The sequence below is a fragment of the Oryctolagus cuniculus genome, chromosome 2 (assembly GCF_051225735.1).
Source record: "Oryctolagus cuniculus isolate XC-2025 breed Fujian yellow rabbit chromosome 2, ASM5122573v1, whole genome shotgun sequence".
NCBI classification, from domain to species: Eukaryota; Metazoa; Chordata; class Mammalia; order Lagomorpha; family Leporidae; genus Oryctolagus; species Oryctolagus cuniculus.
The window spans coordinates 18,140,878-18,157,521 of NC_142868.1; the positions used below are offsets into that span (position 1 = coordinate 18,140,878).

A 16,644-nucleotide genomic window follows, 5' to 3' on the forward strand; every position below is an offset into this window, starting at 1 on the left:
GGCTTCATCTGTTATGCCACAAGGCCAGCCCCCACAAACATCTTTTATAACCTGAGGAAGTAAATTCTTATTAAATAAAGGGACACTAAAGGCGTAGAGATTCAGTATTACAGACCTTTGGCCCCTATCCTTTTCTCCCTATTAGTTCACAACCTACATAGGCAAGGAGTCATGGATGCTAATATTTCTCTGATTTTTATCATTAAAAAAAAAAGGCTTATACCTACTTCCTTATCACAGAGGGCCATAATGAAGGATGATAGAACAATTCCCTTGGTAATTTGAATGGGGGCTGCTTCAAAATTCAGGTGTCACCAATGTGGTGGGATCGGTGGGGCCTTTAAGGAGCCACCAGGCCTGCCTCCTTGTTAATGAGACAGGGCCTTTTTAAGAGGCTTCACAAAGCGTTCTACTCTGTTGCTCGTTCTTGCTACGAATGCATTAGGAAGCTTCTCCACTGAGGGTGACACCTTGATCTTGGACTTGGCCGCTTCCAGAACGGTGAGAAATGAGTTTCTGTTCTTTGTCCATTTCCCCAGTCTATGATATTCTAGTACAGCAGCATGAAACAGACTTCAGATAATGCCTCTAGAAAATTTCATCTTTTTAAAGAACAAAAAGTATATGTGCTTCCTAAGCAATGGAGGGTCGGTTAGAAGCTCAGCAGACAGCACCTCCATGAGAGCACAGTAGAGACATTAATGAAGGGCTATTTTCAAAGGTGGTAGTGGAGTTAAGGGAAACCCACGGGGACGGTAGAACTGGGGAGAGGCTGGTTGTAGCAGAGAACTTGATGCCAGTTGTCACGGTTGTTGGTGTGATAGGCGTTTAATGGAATTCTACAAAGCAATAAACTGTAATGAACTATTGATAGACTCAACAACATAGATAAATCTCCAAATAATTATGTCGAACAAAAGAGTTCATACTCTGTGATTCCATTTATATTAAATTCTAATAAAGGTAAAACTAATCTATAATGACGGAAATCCAATCAGTGATTGCCTGGGGCTGGGGAGGTGGGGACTGACTGAGGGGAACTCGGATGTCTTTTTGCGATGCTGCAGCGTCTCTCTTGATTGTGGCAGTGCACACACAGGTGCAAACGTTTGCCAAAACCCATTGAGCAGCAGATGTAAAAAGGATTTTACTGCATACGAATAAAGATTAAAAAATAATTATGAATCCATCACTAACAAGCGGTCTTGCGTAGCAGAAACCACGAGAGTAAAATGCCATTTTCCCTCTCTCCACACGCTCTGATGTCTTGCTGCGTGTGGATGCTTGATACAGGCTTTCGAGGCCAGTGTGTTTTTGGGGTCAGAGCATGTTTAGAAAGGATCTATATGAGGAAGCAGGGAAGCTCCAGCACTGTATTTCCACGTGGTGTGAAGCTCTTAAAGAACCGCTAGGGAGAAAAATGTTAGATAGGGAAATCCTTGTTGGCCAAAAGATGTGGAAATGGGACAGATGCCCAGGAGGCTGAGGGTGGTCCTCGAGCTCTGCCACAGAAGCACCTGCCTATCCACACTCTGACCCAGGAAAGGCAGGAAGATGCCCTTGGTCTACGTTCCTCACCCAGGGGCATCCCTCTATGGCGTCTCACCGCCCCCAGGTGCTACAGTTTGAACCTCCTAACTCACGTGGTTACAAGCTCAGCTGCAGAACTCTGCCTGATGGTTCCAGTGGGTTTACTGAGCCCTGCCATGCTCGTCTTTGTGGATGTCGTTACCAGATGTGAGTGTTTGCTTCATAGCCCACTGGCACAGAGTGACTAATTAAGTACTACAGGTTGTCATTGAATATTTTATTTGCCTGCAATCATCAAGTTAGAGAGATTTGTATTTAAATTCAAAAGGTGACTGAAATGTGACATCCTATATCATTTTAATGCCAAATAACAATAACTACTTTTTAAAAGTTATGGCCCACTTCTGAGTTCAGGGAGATAAAATGCAAAGCATAATTTCAGCATCTTTGGCAAGATTAATCAGTATATTGCAAACTTTTATAAAATAAAATGCATAATGTTGTTGACAAATGGCCTCAGCTCGCTGTTTCTTTTGTGGCTTTGTCAATTGCCTTTTTGTCAGAATAGGGCTCCTCCGCCGCTTCCAGCTTGTCTGTTTGAAACTAACCTAACAGGAACTGGAAAACTAAATTGTTATCTCAGTTAAAACTATGTGTAAGCTAACAGTAAATAAGAACAAAATACTGAAAGATAGAAGTGTTGATGATTTAACATTTGCAACACTGATGTCTACCTTTTACTAGATTCCTTAAATACCTTTAGAAAAGCTCGATTTTTAAACTTCCTTTTAGTTACATATTTGTATACTTCTGTGTCATTTAGTTTAATTTCTCATGTTTAAGTTTCTTACGTTATCTGTTTTATGATAAAGTCTTGGGAGAGTCAGAGAGCTTCTGTACATTGGTTTACTTCCCTAATGCATGTAACAGCTGGCAATGGGCTGAAGCTGAAGTCGGGAGGTAGAAACTCAAGTCAGCTTTCCCACATAAGTGAGACACCCAATTACTTTGAGCCATCTCAGCTGCTGCCCAGAACTGCATTAGCAGGAAGCTGTTGTAAGGGATATGAGCTGAGTATGAAACCCACTTACTTGGGTATAGCCGTCATATCCACTGGAACAAATGCTTGCTCTGAGGTCATGTTTCTCGGACTTTGAGTGATGGCTGCTTATGATCTGTGTGTGTCTGACTTGAGTCAGTAGGTCTGGTAATGGTCATGCTCAGGCTGTGATTCCTGTCTGTCAAGGTCTGTTCTTTGAACACGAGTCATTTTCTTTTCTGTGAGATCCTTATAGTTGACCATCTCTCTATAACTCGCATTTAGTGACTGGTTTTGGAAGCATGGCAAATGAAACCATGTATACTATAGTCCCCTTTTCTCTGTGGGTGATATGTTCCAAGCCCCCCCCACCACCACCGGGTGCTTGAAACTATGGATTATATCTTATCCTATATATATTATCTTTTTCCTGACTAAAGTTATCTATAACAAACTTTAATTTCCAAATTAGGCACAGTGAGATATTAGCAGTACTACAATAGCAATTATAAGAATATACTATAGTAAAACTGTAACATCACTAATGTTTCACTTGGGGCCACTAAGTTAAAATAGGAATTATTTGAATATAAGGTCTGTGATACCACAGTACCACAAAAAATCGCATCATTAAGATAACTCCCAAGTATCTCACAGGTGGGTGGCACATGCAGTGTGGATAGGCTAGACAAGGAGATGATTCACATCTCGGGTGAAATGAGGTGAGATCCTCCTGAGAGCTCATCTTGGTGTGAGGAGTCAGATGGGTTAATAGGTAGTTAGGGGATCCCAATGGAATTTGGGTGTAAAATATTTGCTTCCTTCCCAAAAAAGTTAACTTTAGCAGATCAAAGTGTCTTGCTTCCTTAGAAATCTCCAAATTTACAAATTTCCTATGAGAATAGCAAGGGAGTGGTGATGGCATCAGAACTCAGTTCGTTGTGAAGGCAGGATGTTTTTGGTTTTAGCAGGAGCAAATCAGATAGGACAAGGGATCGTAAATCAGGTATTCTGGTGGTTTTTTTTTTTTTGCCCTGCCTGGTAACTGAATGCCAATCTGATTTGCAAGGTTTTTTCCTTTGAAGTTGTACTTTAAAACCCTATGACGGTTTTTGGGTTCATTCTTCTCTTGGAAGACCCACTCCATGCTGGCTGGAGGTCCTTGATTCTGATAAATACCTTTGAATTCCTTTGCCATCTGCTTGGAAATGCTTCTTCCATGTGAGACAAAGAACTGAGGTAACAGTAACTTCTCCATGGCTGTTTTCCCATAACAATGGTACTCAAAGCAGTGTACAATTTAAAGCTTAAGAATTACTGATTTCTGGAATTTTCCACTTAATATTTATAGACTATAGTCAACTGTGGGTAATGAGAGCCACAGAAAGCCAAATGGTGGATATGTGGACACTACTATATTTTAAAACTGTTTTTGACTAGTAATTCTCAAGCTAAGAGTTTGACATTATAAATATTTTAAATATCATACCTATTTTCCTGTTGAAGAAATTGAAGATTTGGAGTTACTGATTCCCTTTCTCAGTTGCATTTGTCAGTAGAAAACAGGTTTGTCTCACTCAATAGTCATTTAAGAATAGTTGTTCTTACATCATACTCTCAAGTTCTCTTTCACTGGGAATTCTGTATAGCCCACAAGATGGCTATAGACACCCAGGAGTAATAGGGAGGTTGATGTCTGCCTTGTAGAATGGAAGTTCCATATTGGAGTTGAGGACTGTATCACATTCACTTGGTGACAGTGTCATCAAGAAGGTTGAATAAAGATTTCTAATGTTGCAGATTTCAGAGTGAAATAAGAAGTTGTCTCTCTTGGACTCTGAATTCACACAGCTTAACCATCAGTAAAGCCTGAGAAGATACTCATTTGGTTGTTCAAAGAAGGCTGATCAACTGCCTCATGTTCTGCATCAGCTGTCTATTGCTATGAGACAAATTCTTCCTTAACTTAGTGACTGAAGACCACCCAGGTTCATGATCACAGCGCCTTTGGGTCAGACGTCTAGGAATGCAGTAGTGAAAGGGTCCTGGCTTGGTGTCCACAAGACTGTAGCCCAGTTTTCCCTCAGGGCTGTATCATCTCAAGGTTTCATTGCAGGTAGATTCCTTGCAAATTTCATTAGCATGGCTGCTGACAGGTCCAAGAATATCTGGTCCCAACTTCATTCACAAGGATGTGGGAGGCTTCACAGTTCCTGGCTGGATACTCGTTAGACGCACCAGTCCCATAGCACAGGGGCCTCTCCTTAGGGCTACTCATGATGACAGCTTACATCCTACAGAGTCAAGGCTCTGTGAGAGGACGATAATAAAAGGGGATGAGGTGGTAGAGAGTTTGCACAGCTTTTTGGAAACATACTGGAAATGATGTAAGTTCATTTCTGCCATGTATTCTTCAGAGGCAAGACACTTGATCCAAACTCTACCTTGGGTTGTAGGGTAGAAGAGATAACAATGTCCAGGAATATCAGGTGATGAGAAACATGGAGGCCGGCACCGCGGCTCAATAGGCTAATCCTCCGCCTTGTGGTGCCGGCACCCCGGGTTCTAGTCCCGGTCGGGGTGCCGGATTCTGTCCCGGTTGCCCCTCTTCCAGGTCAGCTCTCTGCTGTGGCCAGGGAGTGCAGTGGAGGATGGCCCAACTCCTTGGGCCCTGCACCCCATGGGAGATCAGGAGAAGCACCTGGCTCCTGCCTTCGGATCAGCGCGGTGCGCTGGCCGCAGCGCAGTGGCCATTGGAGGGTGAACCAAAGGAAAAGGAAGACCTTTCTCCCTGTCTCTCCCTCACACTGTCCACTCTGCCTGTCAAAATAAAAAAAAAAAAAAGAAATATGGAGCTGTTTGAGAGGCTGCCTTCCACAATCAGTCCCACTCAACTGATGGGTGTTCTGTGGCTTAGGATAAACTATATGCTTAGATTTGATAGGGAGATTTCGTGTGGCAGTAATGAGTGCGCTCTTACAGCACATGAAAGATGGGTGAGAGTCATTTCCTCTGCGAGGGGATTGCAGTTGAGTTGGGAAGATGGCCTATAACCAACAGAAATGGTTAATTAATACAAACTGTATGTAGTCACTTGTGAAGAGAATTGGATCTTGCCCTCAAGGAGTTTGTTACCACAAGTGAAGCATGAATCTGTATTTCAGATTTAACTAGAAAATCACAAACACTACAATAAATACATGGTGTAGAAGGAGTGATTAAGAATGGAAGATATGTGGGAAAATTAAGGTATTAGTTAAAACTCAATATTTGCCTGTGAACCCAGTCATAATTTTAGGTTTTGAAGAAAGTCTCTTGATTACTTTCATACATTTTAATTCATTAATCATGTGCTGTGTACCTGCTGTGTGCAAGACACTGTGCAAAATACTGCAAACAGCGTTATTATATAAATAAAAGAAGATTGTAAGTCATCATTACTCATCTTTACAGATAAAATAACTGGTATTCAGGTATGTAAACTTATATGCGCAATGGTGAAGTTGAGATTTAAGTTTGCAATGCCATTACAATATCATTGACTCTTATTCCTTTAGTTACCTCATTAAATAGTTACCGAGTACCTATTGTGTTCTAGGACTTACCTAGGACCTTGAAAAGGCAGAGATGAAAGAAGATGTAAGAAAGGGTCTGTGTCTTGTGGGTTTATACTCTAGTGCATGGCTGGGGAATCTTTCTGCCAAGGGACATTTGGATATTTATAACATTGTTTGCAGGCCATACAAAATTAGCAACTTAAACATCAGCTGGCTGTAGATTTATCAAATTTTGAGACATGCTTGCAGCTGCTTTGACAAGATCAGATCAAATGACTTTGAGTCTGAAACAGCTCATGGTCCAGATGTTCCCCACCCCTGCTAGTGGGACAGGGATAAGAAGACAAGTAAAACATCAGTAGGCAAGAACAACACAGTAATAAGTGATATACTCCTTCACCTACTGGGGTACAAACTCCTTAAGGACAACCAACTTGCTCATCTTTTCACAACTGTAGTCCAAGTTCTGGAAGAGTTCTTGAGCACAGAGTAGGAACCCAATCAATATTGTAACTTGACTCAAAATAAAGTAGCACATCATCTTATTTTCAAGACATGATGGATAGGGAAACTTTGAAGGAGGTAGTCAGAAAGCCTCACAGAAGGATGTGTCATTTGAGCTGAAGTCCAAAAATAAGAATCCAAGAATCAAGCCATGTAACCATCTGGAAGAACATTATCAAAAGCAATGAACAGGTAGTACAAAGTCCTGGAGTGAGAATAGGCTTGCTGTTGAGCAATCACGAAGGCATCAGTGTGGTGAGGAGAGAGAAGGAGTGAAGTGGACAGAGATGGAGAGGGCAAGATGTTAGACCTCATAGGCTATCAGTTAGGGCTTGGGTTTTACTTTCAAATGTGATAGAAGTCATTGGATTTAGATAGGAAATTGGGAAAATGACATAATCTACTACAGCATTCCAGACAAGAAGTAAGAGGCTTAATTGAAGGGATAAGACAAGAAGGGAGGGAAGGAAGGCAGATTGGCTGCTTACTAATGGTAGTTACTTAATGAGTCAACTTCATGACCTTGGCTTTTTGGGAATCAGTGGTGACATTTCCTTAAATGTGGAAGACTGAGACCACAGTCTGTACCAATTTTCTAGAACTACTTTAACGTAGTACCATAGACGAAGTGGTTTGAACAACAGAAATTTATTCTCTCCCAGTTCTGGAAACCAGAAGTCTAAGATCAAAGTGTCTGTCAGCAAGGTTGATTCCTTCTGAGAATCTAGTCAATGACTACCCTGATTTGAACGTGTCATCTTCATAAATCAAGTGTTGCCAGTGTGATTGAATTAAGATGTGGGGCCTTTAAGAGGTGATGAGCTGTGAGTGGGATTAAGGCACTTAAAAAGAAGCTTCCTGTAAAATCTGATTACATTTTGCCCTTTCTACCTTCTACTATACAAGGACACAGTGTTTGTTATCTTTTAGGTGAGTAGCTTTCACCAAACAGCTAAACCTGCTGGCATCTTGATCTTGGAATTCCCAGTTATGAGAAATACATTTTTGTTTTCTATAAACTACCTGATATATTCTTACAGCAGCACAGATGGACGGAGTGCCTCTCTTACCTATAGCTTTAAGGTGCATTGTTTCCCATCAACGTTCATCCCCAGATGGTGCTGTCCTTGTGAGCAGTTTGGAATGGCAGGGAGAGGAATTTAGTTTCTCTTGTGACCATGTTAAATGAGATTTGACTGCTAGACTCCAAGGAGTGGTGTCGGTTACTGTAGGAGTCCAAAGAAGAAAGAGGTAGATCACAGCTGGGCAGGTTTCATGGCGAAGAAGCATAGCTTTGGAAGTAACAAATATCAGGCTTCTCTGGGACTCCCAAGCCATTTTGATAAGTAAATGGATAAGCAAATGTTTTATAACCGCGGAGAAGCATTTATTGTTTTTCCCTTCACAGAAGGGAAAATCACTAAGGAATTATTAAACATGTATTCTGATCAGTAACTTCAGCCATTTCCAGACAGAGCTGACAGCTACCCAGTAGGGAACAGTGACACAGAAATATTCTTTGCTTCCCAGTGAAAGAATCTTTCAGTATCTGCTAAGACAGGAGGTCTCTATTGCTATTGGTTTAGCATCATCCATGCCCAGGAATATGAAATGAAGAGAATGGGCAAAGGAAAATCAATGTATCGGGAATGACTTATCCCTGTATCTATACTGGAGTAATCAGAAATGGTTTTGGGGATCTATTAAGCTTGATCATGCTACATCTTTGATTAAAGACCTGTAAACGCTGCTCATTGTTTTTAGAGCCACTACTCTAACTTTAAACCTTTATTACAGTAGTCTGTATGTGCTGGTCCCACCAAATTCTATCCTCCACATTCAGCCTGGACGCCCTTTTTTCTTTTACTGCCCCCTTACTAATGACTTGCTCATTTCAACCTCAGGGACTTTGAAGGTACTCGTGTGTAATCTGGGATTTCCTGTCCCTCTAATCTGACTACATTTATTCTCCAGATGATGAAATTGCCTAAGGTTTTAGGATACACCAGAAACCTGTCTGATCCTTGTCATTGAACACCCCACACTTGTCTGCTGCTGTCTTTAGCAATAACTTTGAAGAGTAGATAGGTTTTTGGAGGGATTGGACTGTAATCCAGGCAATTTTAGTATATTCTCTTCATTACCACTAGGGGGAGGGCTGCCCAAGTTTTATGCTTCAGAGCTTTGGTTACAACTTGATGGAATGAAGTTGCAGAGAAAAGTTAAGGGCATGTTCCCAGCTGCTGTGAGGAGCAGGAAGTGGAGGGAATATTGGTGCTGGAGCATAAAATAGTGATGATGATGATGGAAATAATAAAACAGTACAGAACAAAAAAATAGGGGAACAGAGGTTGTGGTTACAAGCGTTCAAGCATGTAATACTGGTTTAAACAATGCATTTGAAAGGAGAAGGCCTCTTTGCAGAGGGCACTGCTAAATGCTTATGTGAGGACTCCCCATTTGCTGTTCCTTGTTGTCCTCATTAGAAAAAAAGAGACAATCAAAGACTCAGATGAAACGCTACAAAGCTTTTATAGCAAACCTGGAGAATTGAGATTTGTTTGTACATGAAATGGTAAGTGGCAGTGAATAGGTTGGGTTACAGTTCTGGAATCCCTGTGTTGGAATCTCATCTCTGTCTTCCAGAGTTGTTTTAACTTGGACAAGTTACATTATTCCTTGGTTTCCTCTTCTATAAATTGGGAATGACCTCAGTCCTTAGATTATGATGCAGATTTCTAACAGCTGAAAGTAATACTGTGCTTCATTTAAATGAGGCATTATTTTAAGTGCTTTATGTTTGAATCCTTTAGTTCTACGAGCATATCTTTGACATAGGTATCATTATTTTTCTGCCTATGTTACAGCAGAGGGGAGAAAGCATAGAGGAGTCTGAATTTGCCTAGAAATGAGTCAAGATTTGAACTCATCAGGTACTTAGACTTTTTTTTTTTTTATTTGAAAGTATTACAGAGGAAAAGAGACAGGGAAAGAGGACTTTTATCATCTGGTTCACTCCTCAGATGGCCGCAATGGCTGGTTCTGGGCTAGGCTTAAACCAGGAGCCTAGAGCTTCATCCAAGTCTCCCACGTGGGTGGCAGGGTACCACGCACTTAGGCCATCTTCCCTTCCTTTGCCCAGGCACATTAGCAGGGAGCTGGATAGCTAGTAGAGCAGCTGGGACATGAACTGGTACAAATATGAGATGCCAGCATCGCAGGAGGTGGCTTTATTTGCTGTGCTATAACACCAGCCCCTCTGACGAAAACTTGACATATTATTCTGCAATTTATGGGGAAGCCTCTGCCATCTGCATGTGGTTCGGATAGCTAATTTTTTCTTTAACCTGCTTTTGTGTAAGGGGAGGCAGGCAGGGAAATAAGGGCAAGAAGGGAAGTAAACCTCCCTTGGTAAGAGCCGCCATAGCACTATTGTTTTGTGCTTGGTGAGTCTCCTGTGATGTTTGAGGCAGAGCCTATTTCTGGGTCTGCTTGAGTTGATAGTCCAGGGACAGTTGGTTTCCCATTTCTGGTGGGATATGGTAGGTGGCATTGCCACCATGTGGCTGCTGTTTTGGCAGCCCCAGCCCGTTGGTTCACAATCTGGGGAGGGTGGAAGCCACACCTCCAACTCACAGGTGGCGTCTTAGTTGCTGAGACCATGAAGGCAGTGAGAGGCAACTGTGTAAAGAAACTTCTGGAAGAACAAGATTTTAATCTGTGGGCTGAAGTGAAAGTAGGGAGAAAAGCACTCGTGAAAACATGTTATACACTCACAAAACATCTAGAAATTACTGCTGGGGAATTCAGAGGAGGGAATGCAAGAGGCCTTTGATATGCGGGTGAGGTTAACAGATATCCAAGAGTGATTGCTTTCAAAGGGAACACAGTCAAATCCAGCCTTTTAGGCCTGGAATAACAGGAGAAATATGGACCTATTTCCTCTTAATTAAAAACTCTCCCTATTTTGTGCAGGGAATATGCCTGATGTATAGTACTTATTCCCTGGGACTTCATCCTGTCCCTTAGAAATCTGCATCCTTGCACCAATGTTTGATTGATGTGACAAGAAGAAGCTGCAGACAGGTACCAAGTTATATTTCAAGTTGGATTGATGGTTCAGTCTGGATACAAAATGGGTCAACACAAATTTTCAAAGCATAATGTCTTAGGAGAGTATCTAATGCTGTTACATAGGATTTGTTATGTAAATAGAGACTACAAAAATCAGTGTTATTAAAAACCAAAAGGTTTGTTATTTAACAGGTGATGTATACATCACAAAGAAGCAGAAGTGTAGGTTTGAAACTAGTATGTATCTGTAGGATGGATATCTGTTTAAGCTCATAGCGGGTAGAACCATACCTGGTTATCTGGTTTTCCTATGATGGTCTGAGCTCTGTTGGGCACAGATGGATGCTCTGTTGATGTTCTTTGGAGATAATGATACCAGTGATGTTTGCTCACCAGCGAGGATATTTGGAAAATATATCTAACTCTGCTAAGAACAAGTAATTTCATGAGATGGGAAAGATGGAGATGACTCTGCTAAAGATATGAATCAGAAGGGCTGATAGCCAGCCTCAAGGGTTAGAGGGATGTCAAGGTGTACTGTAGTTGCTTCTAAGTTGCATTACTTCTATCAAACTTATTATTGTCTGGTCAAGGTTAATAAATTTGTACTTTATTTTTAGCATACCAATGAAAAATTGAGTAAGAAACGATTTCTGCCACCCTGAAGCAGATAGAGTAACAATAATCCTGGATGTAATAATTAATGAGGGGTACTGCATGAAATGTGGTGGTAATCTGCAGTTATAAGTAGGAGTTTGAATTTTCTGAGAAGACTTTACTTAGAAGGTATTTTCAAATAATGCCTTTCCCTGGTGTTTTATAGATGAACTAGAAGTGATCGTCCAAAGTTTGGAAAATTTTATTGCATGGATATGGAGAATAATTAATTATGTTACATTATAAATGCTTAGGGAGTTTCCTTGAGCTTGGCATGCAGCCTCAGAGTGAATTCTGAAATTATGAAACTCAAGCCCTTAACTCTAATACCTAACACGAACTGAGAGTTAAATATGTGGAAGTCAACAGGAGCAACTGAGAAGTCTGATTTGATATCTGCAAAGGACTGAATGTTTGAATCCTCCCTGGAGTTCATATGTTAAATTCTTATCCCCAAGCTGACACTAATAGGAAGGATGACCTCGGGGTGTGAACGGAATTAGTGCCCTTATAAAAGGGACAGTAGGAAGCTTGTGCCTCCCTTGTGCCATATGAAGACATGCTCTGAACACGGCCTTTTGAGAACTAGGAAATGGGGCATCACCAGCCCCTGAAATTGCTGATGTCCTGATCTTGTACTTCTAACCCCTAGACAACTGAGAAGTAAATTTTCTGTTTTCAAGCCCCTCAGTATACAGTACTTTGTTACAGTAGTTGTAGCAGACTGAGTTGTATAACATTAGATAGGCTGGGTTTGCAGCTCTGAGAAAGCCTTGATTCTTCATTGGATGCTCAAGGTTCAAGCTTAGGAATTATAAGGGAAACACTTCAAGATGTAGGTGAAGGTGATGACTTCATGGATAACACCCTCAAAGCACTAGATGAATAGGATTATTTCAAAATGGTTGTATATATCAGTTTTGCTGCAAAAACAGTGTTTTGTTAAAAAAGAATTCATTAATTCACCAAACTAGACATTACAGGGAGAAAAAAAATTTACTAGCATGTAAGTTGGCATCTTCAAAGCGATAGGAAAGATAGGAAAGAATGAAAAAGCACATAAAGGAATGAAAGATAGGATGGGAGAGGAGGAAAAGTTGGAAAAGTATGATTGGAAGGAGGACTCTGGCAATCTGTTGTCCTCAGTAAGATAGGATTGGATTCTCTGCTCTGACTTGCACTAATTGTGAGATTTTTGTGCAGTCGTACGGTCTTATGAGCCTTGATTTCAAAAGGTGGCCATTAGCTTTTTTGTCTCCATTCCTTTTGAGAGTATATCTTTATCATGCCATTCTAAGGTGGCATAGATAAGATGTTGTTCAGAGCCTGGCTAAGTATGTATTTATTTCAGTTGTTACTATAATTCTGCAGTTGTGCAGAGTTGAAAAAACCTCTGGGATATAATCAGTAGATGCTAGAAAGGAAAAAAAAAAACAAAAACATGTAACTAGTGTTTATTGAGAATATATTAAATGTGGCCTTGATTTGTAGAGCTCAGTGTTGGCAACACCACCACCACCACCACCACCACTTAGTCAGGTTGGGTTGACTTCCACCTGGTAGATGTAAAATGCTGAGGTGCAGAGGTTAATGAACCCATTGAAGTTCTAGGAAGAGTCATGTATTCAAAGATGGTGTTCTGTCTGCTACACAAGTCCTTGTTTTTCCTATTGCAATATCACCAGGCCCTTTATGAGCTAACAGTTTATTCCCTAATTGTTTACCATAACCTGAAATGTAAATATCCCACTTCTTACCTAGAGAAGTCCCAGAAAGACAACCTAAAGCCATGATTCTCATAGTCTGGTGCCTACTCTGTTCCTATAGGGGGAATATTCAGATAAATATTTCAGCCAAGTGTATGGGAATTCCCCCTAAACTACCAGCTTGCTTTTTGTAGTTTTAATTGCCCAGGGCCAGCCATGATCTAAAAACTTATGGAAAATGCAGAAATGTGTAATTCTGAAACTTCTCATCATTCTGAGGAGTGTAGTGATATCTGATACAGTATCTCTGTGTCCCTGGTAAATGAATCATGCATTTGTCCATCATATCCACGATATCCACCTGACTGCATCTTAGTCATTCAGTAGCCATCTCGGTTTACAGATCAACTGTTGCAGTTTCGCAGCACTTGTGGTCAAGGAAATCATGTTTCGCTTAATCATAGTTTAAGCACAAGAGTAGCAGTGCTGACAGTTCATACACACCAAAGAGAAACATGAAGAACTTCCTTTAGTGAAAAGGTAAAGGTTCTTGACTTAAGGAAAGAAAATAATTTGTATGCTGAGCCTTATAAGGTCTATGGTGAGAACAAATCTTGTATCCATGAAAATGTGAAGAAAGAAAAATTTTAGTGTTGCCCTCTCTCCTCAAACTGCAAATTTTTCAGCTGAAATGCATAAGTGCTTAGTTAAGATACTATTGAATCCAATAAATTAGTACCCTTTCTAGTTGTCATTTTAAGCATCTGTTTGGGATTTTGGTACCTATACCCCTGGAGAAGTGGGAACTGCTGTATAATCATGGCAGATCACACCCATAGAGTAAAAATACAATGTTATCCAAATACATGAGCTGTTTATGTGATCAAATTTTTCTAGTCACATTAAAAAGTAAAACTAATAACATTAATTCTACACTATTTCATCCAATATATCCAAAATAGTTTGACTTGAACATGTAATCAGTATAAAAATTCCTAAAGAGATGTTTTAAATACTTTTTCTCTTGCTTAGTATTTCAAATTTAGAGTGGATTTCAATTTGTACTAAACATAAAGTACTCTGGGGCCGGCGTTGTGGCATAGCAGGTAAAGCCACCGCCTGCAGTGCCAGCATCTCATCTGGGTGCTGGACCCGGCTGCTCCACTTCCTATCCAGCTCTCTGCTATGCCCTGGAAAGCAGTAGAGGATGTCCCAAGCCCCTGGGACCCTGCACCTGCAAAGGAGACCTGGAAGAAGCTCCTGGCTTTGAATCGTTGCAGCTCCGGCTGTTGCGGCCACCTGGGGAGTGAACCAGTGGGTGGAAGACCATTCTCTTTCTCTCTCTCTCTCTCTGTGTGTGTGTGTGTGTGTGTAACTCTGACTTTCAGATTAATCTTTGGTATTTTTTAAAAGTTTATTTATTTGAAAGAGTTAGAGAGGTTGAGACAGTGAAGCCAGGGGCCAGGAGCTTCCAGGTCTCCCACACAAGTGCTGGGGCCCACGGCTTTGGGCCATCTTCTACTCCTTTCCCAGGTCATAGCAGAGAAGGATTGGAAGAGGAGCAGCCAGGACTAGAACCGGTGGCCAAATGGGATGCTGGTTCTTCAGGCTTTAACCTGATGCACCACAGTGATGGCTCCTCTTTTTTTTTTTTTTTTTTTTTTTAAGTGCTCATAATTTACATGTGGCCAGTGTCAACCAAATTGGATCACTTAGTAAGACAATTGCTTTGTGAATTTGGATGATTCTCCAAGAAATAGAAACATTGAATTTGGTAGTCATAGCAAGATTGTTTTATAGTAGAACAAAAAAGAAAACTGTGATCAAAGGTTTTGTGAAATAATCCTGTCAATGAAATTTTGGACTGTACTTGATAAATCTGCAAAGAATATAACTTATTTTACCCTTAAGAAAAAAAATGAATTTTTTTCACTTGAAAGATGAACTAGGTTACTTTTCTATTTTTGTAAGCAAATAAATACACTTAAAATTTCATAGAAGAAAGGAAATATTTAGAATTCATTTACTAGGTATTTAGGGAATACAAAATAGGGAGAATGAGAATTGTGAGGCTTTCATTGAAGTCTTTTTATCAGCAAAGCTGTCACTTCATAGAGACGTAATCTGACAGGCACTATGTTGGGTTGCTTTGGTTGAGAGCTTCTGCTTGTAAGATAATTATATGAACTCCAAAACTTAAGGGAAAAATGCGAAAGACTGTATCACGTGCTTCTACCTCTTTTTATTTACATATGTTCCATGAAGCAGATGTCAGAACCATTAAATTTGGACTTTTTTAGTCCTATCAACTAGATAATAAAGTTGACAGTAAGGGCTAAGGAGTTGCAAGGAAATACTGTGCTTCTGCCATTTAGTGCTACACTTACGTAACACTTCACTGAAATATTTAATAGTCCTGAAGAACAATAGTGGTGTTCGAAGAGCTTCCCCAGCAAAATGGGGCCATATTCAGTTCCATTTTTAGGTTTGCAACTCATCTAACAAAAATATTTTGTGCCTAGTTTGTAAACCATTTTAGGTTTATCCATGTTTAAATGTTACTTTCTCATTTTATAGTCCTGGATTGATTTTTTTTTTCCCCTACCCCACTGCTTTATCCAACCCTCTTTATTTTTACTGTAATTCTAGAACAACGGGAAATATTTGTAATGAAATTGCTAAGATCTGTGTAAAGTAAGAACATTTCAATTCTATCAGTATGAGTGTTAATTATTTTAGGCAAGCTGTCATTTAGGCTTTCTGAAGTGGATTTTGTTCTTGCAGTCAAGAACATTGCTTAGTGCAGAATTAATTAATCATTATAAATATAAAACCTGCAGTATCAGCTCCTGTGTTCAGAAAGGTTTCAAGACACAAGGTTGAAAGAGTCAATAGGCTGCTGAAGGGAATCTTATCTGCCCCCTCCCCCAATCTGATAAAAGGACAATTTAACCATCCACTTGATCTTTTTAGAAGTCCTTAATTCAAGTGTCAGTTCAAAATCTTAAAGTGACTAATTTTTACAGTACAAAATTTCCTTTCTTGTTGGGATTTCATAAAGAGGTTTAACTGTAAGATTGACGAGTAAATTGAAAATTGAAATTCACTTTGGTTAAAGGAAGATCTATCATGAAAACAAAGCAACTAAATTTGGGTCCCCTAGCACGATGCTAAACAGAACATATGTGCTTACTGGGCTAGGAGTTTTCCCAATACCTAGTTGGCTGCTAAATTTTCCTATACAGTGGCCATAATTTACTGTGAGACTTAATGTGAGGAATATATTCTGCTATAAGGGGGGAAAAAAACCCTCACTTTATCTTATGCCTTTCCTACTAGTTTTTAATAATGGCTTTATAATAATGAATTTTCTTGCTCACTAATGAAATCTAAAGTCAATCAAGTTGCAGTGAAATTCACTGATGAAACATGGACATCATCTATTTGGGGGAAAAATATGAATTGGAATAGCAATGTAGATAATGATGTTAAGTACATTTAATAAACCAACAAGTCACTCTAATTGCTTTAATTGCTTTGAGGAAGTCCTTCTATGTAGTTGTCTCATTTAAGTTTT

General features: G+C 40.1%; 1 protein-coding gene across 6 annotated transcripts in view; it reads left to right on the forward strand.

Moving 5' to 3' along the window:
- The first annotated feature begins 349 nt into the window (after positions 1–349).
- Positions 350–16,644, forward strand: part of LOC149127695 (uncharacterized) — a 165,790-nt gene continuing 149,495 nt past the window's right edge. For 5 of the 6 annotated variants that reach the window (XM_089326984.1, XM_089326983.1, XM_089326982.1 and 2 more), the window contains exon 1: positions 367–501. The gene's annotated coding sequence lies outside the window, so the exon portion shown is untranslated. Of the gene's footprint in view, positions 502–16,644 lie in introns of all 6 variants that reach the window. The other variant, XR_016229789.1, reaches the window with a different exon arrangement.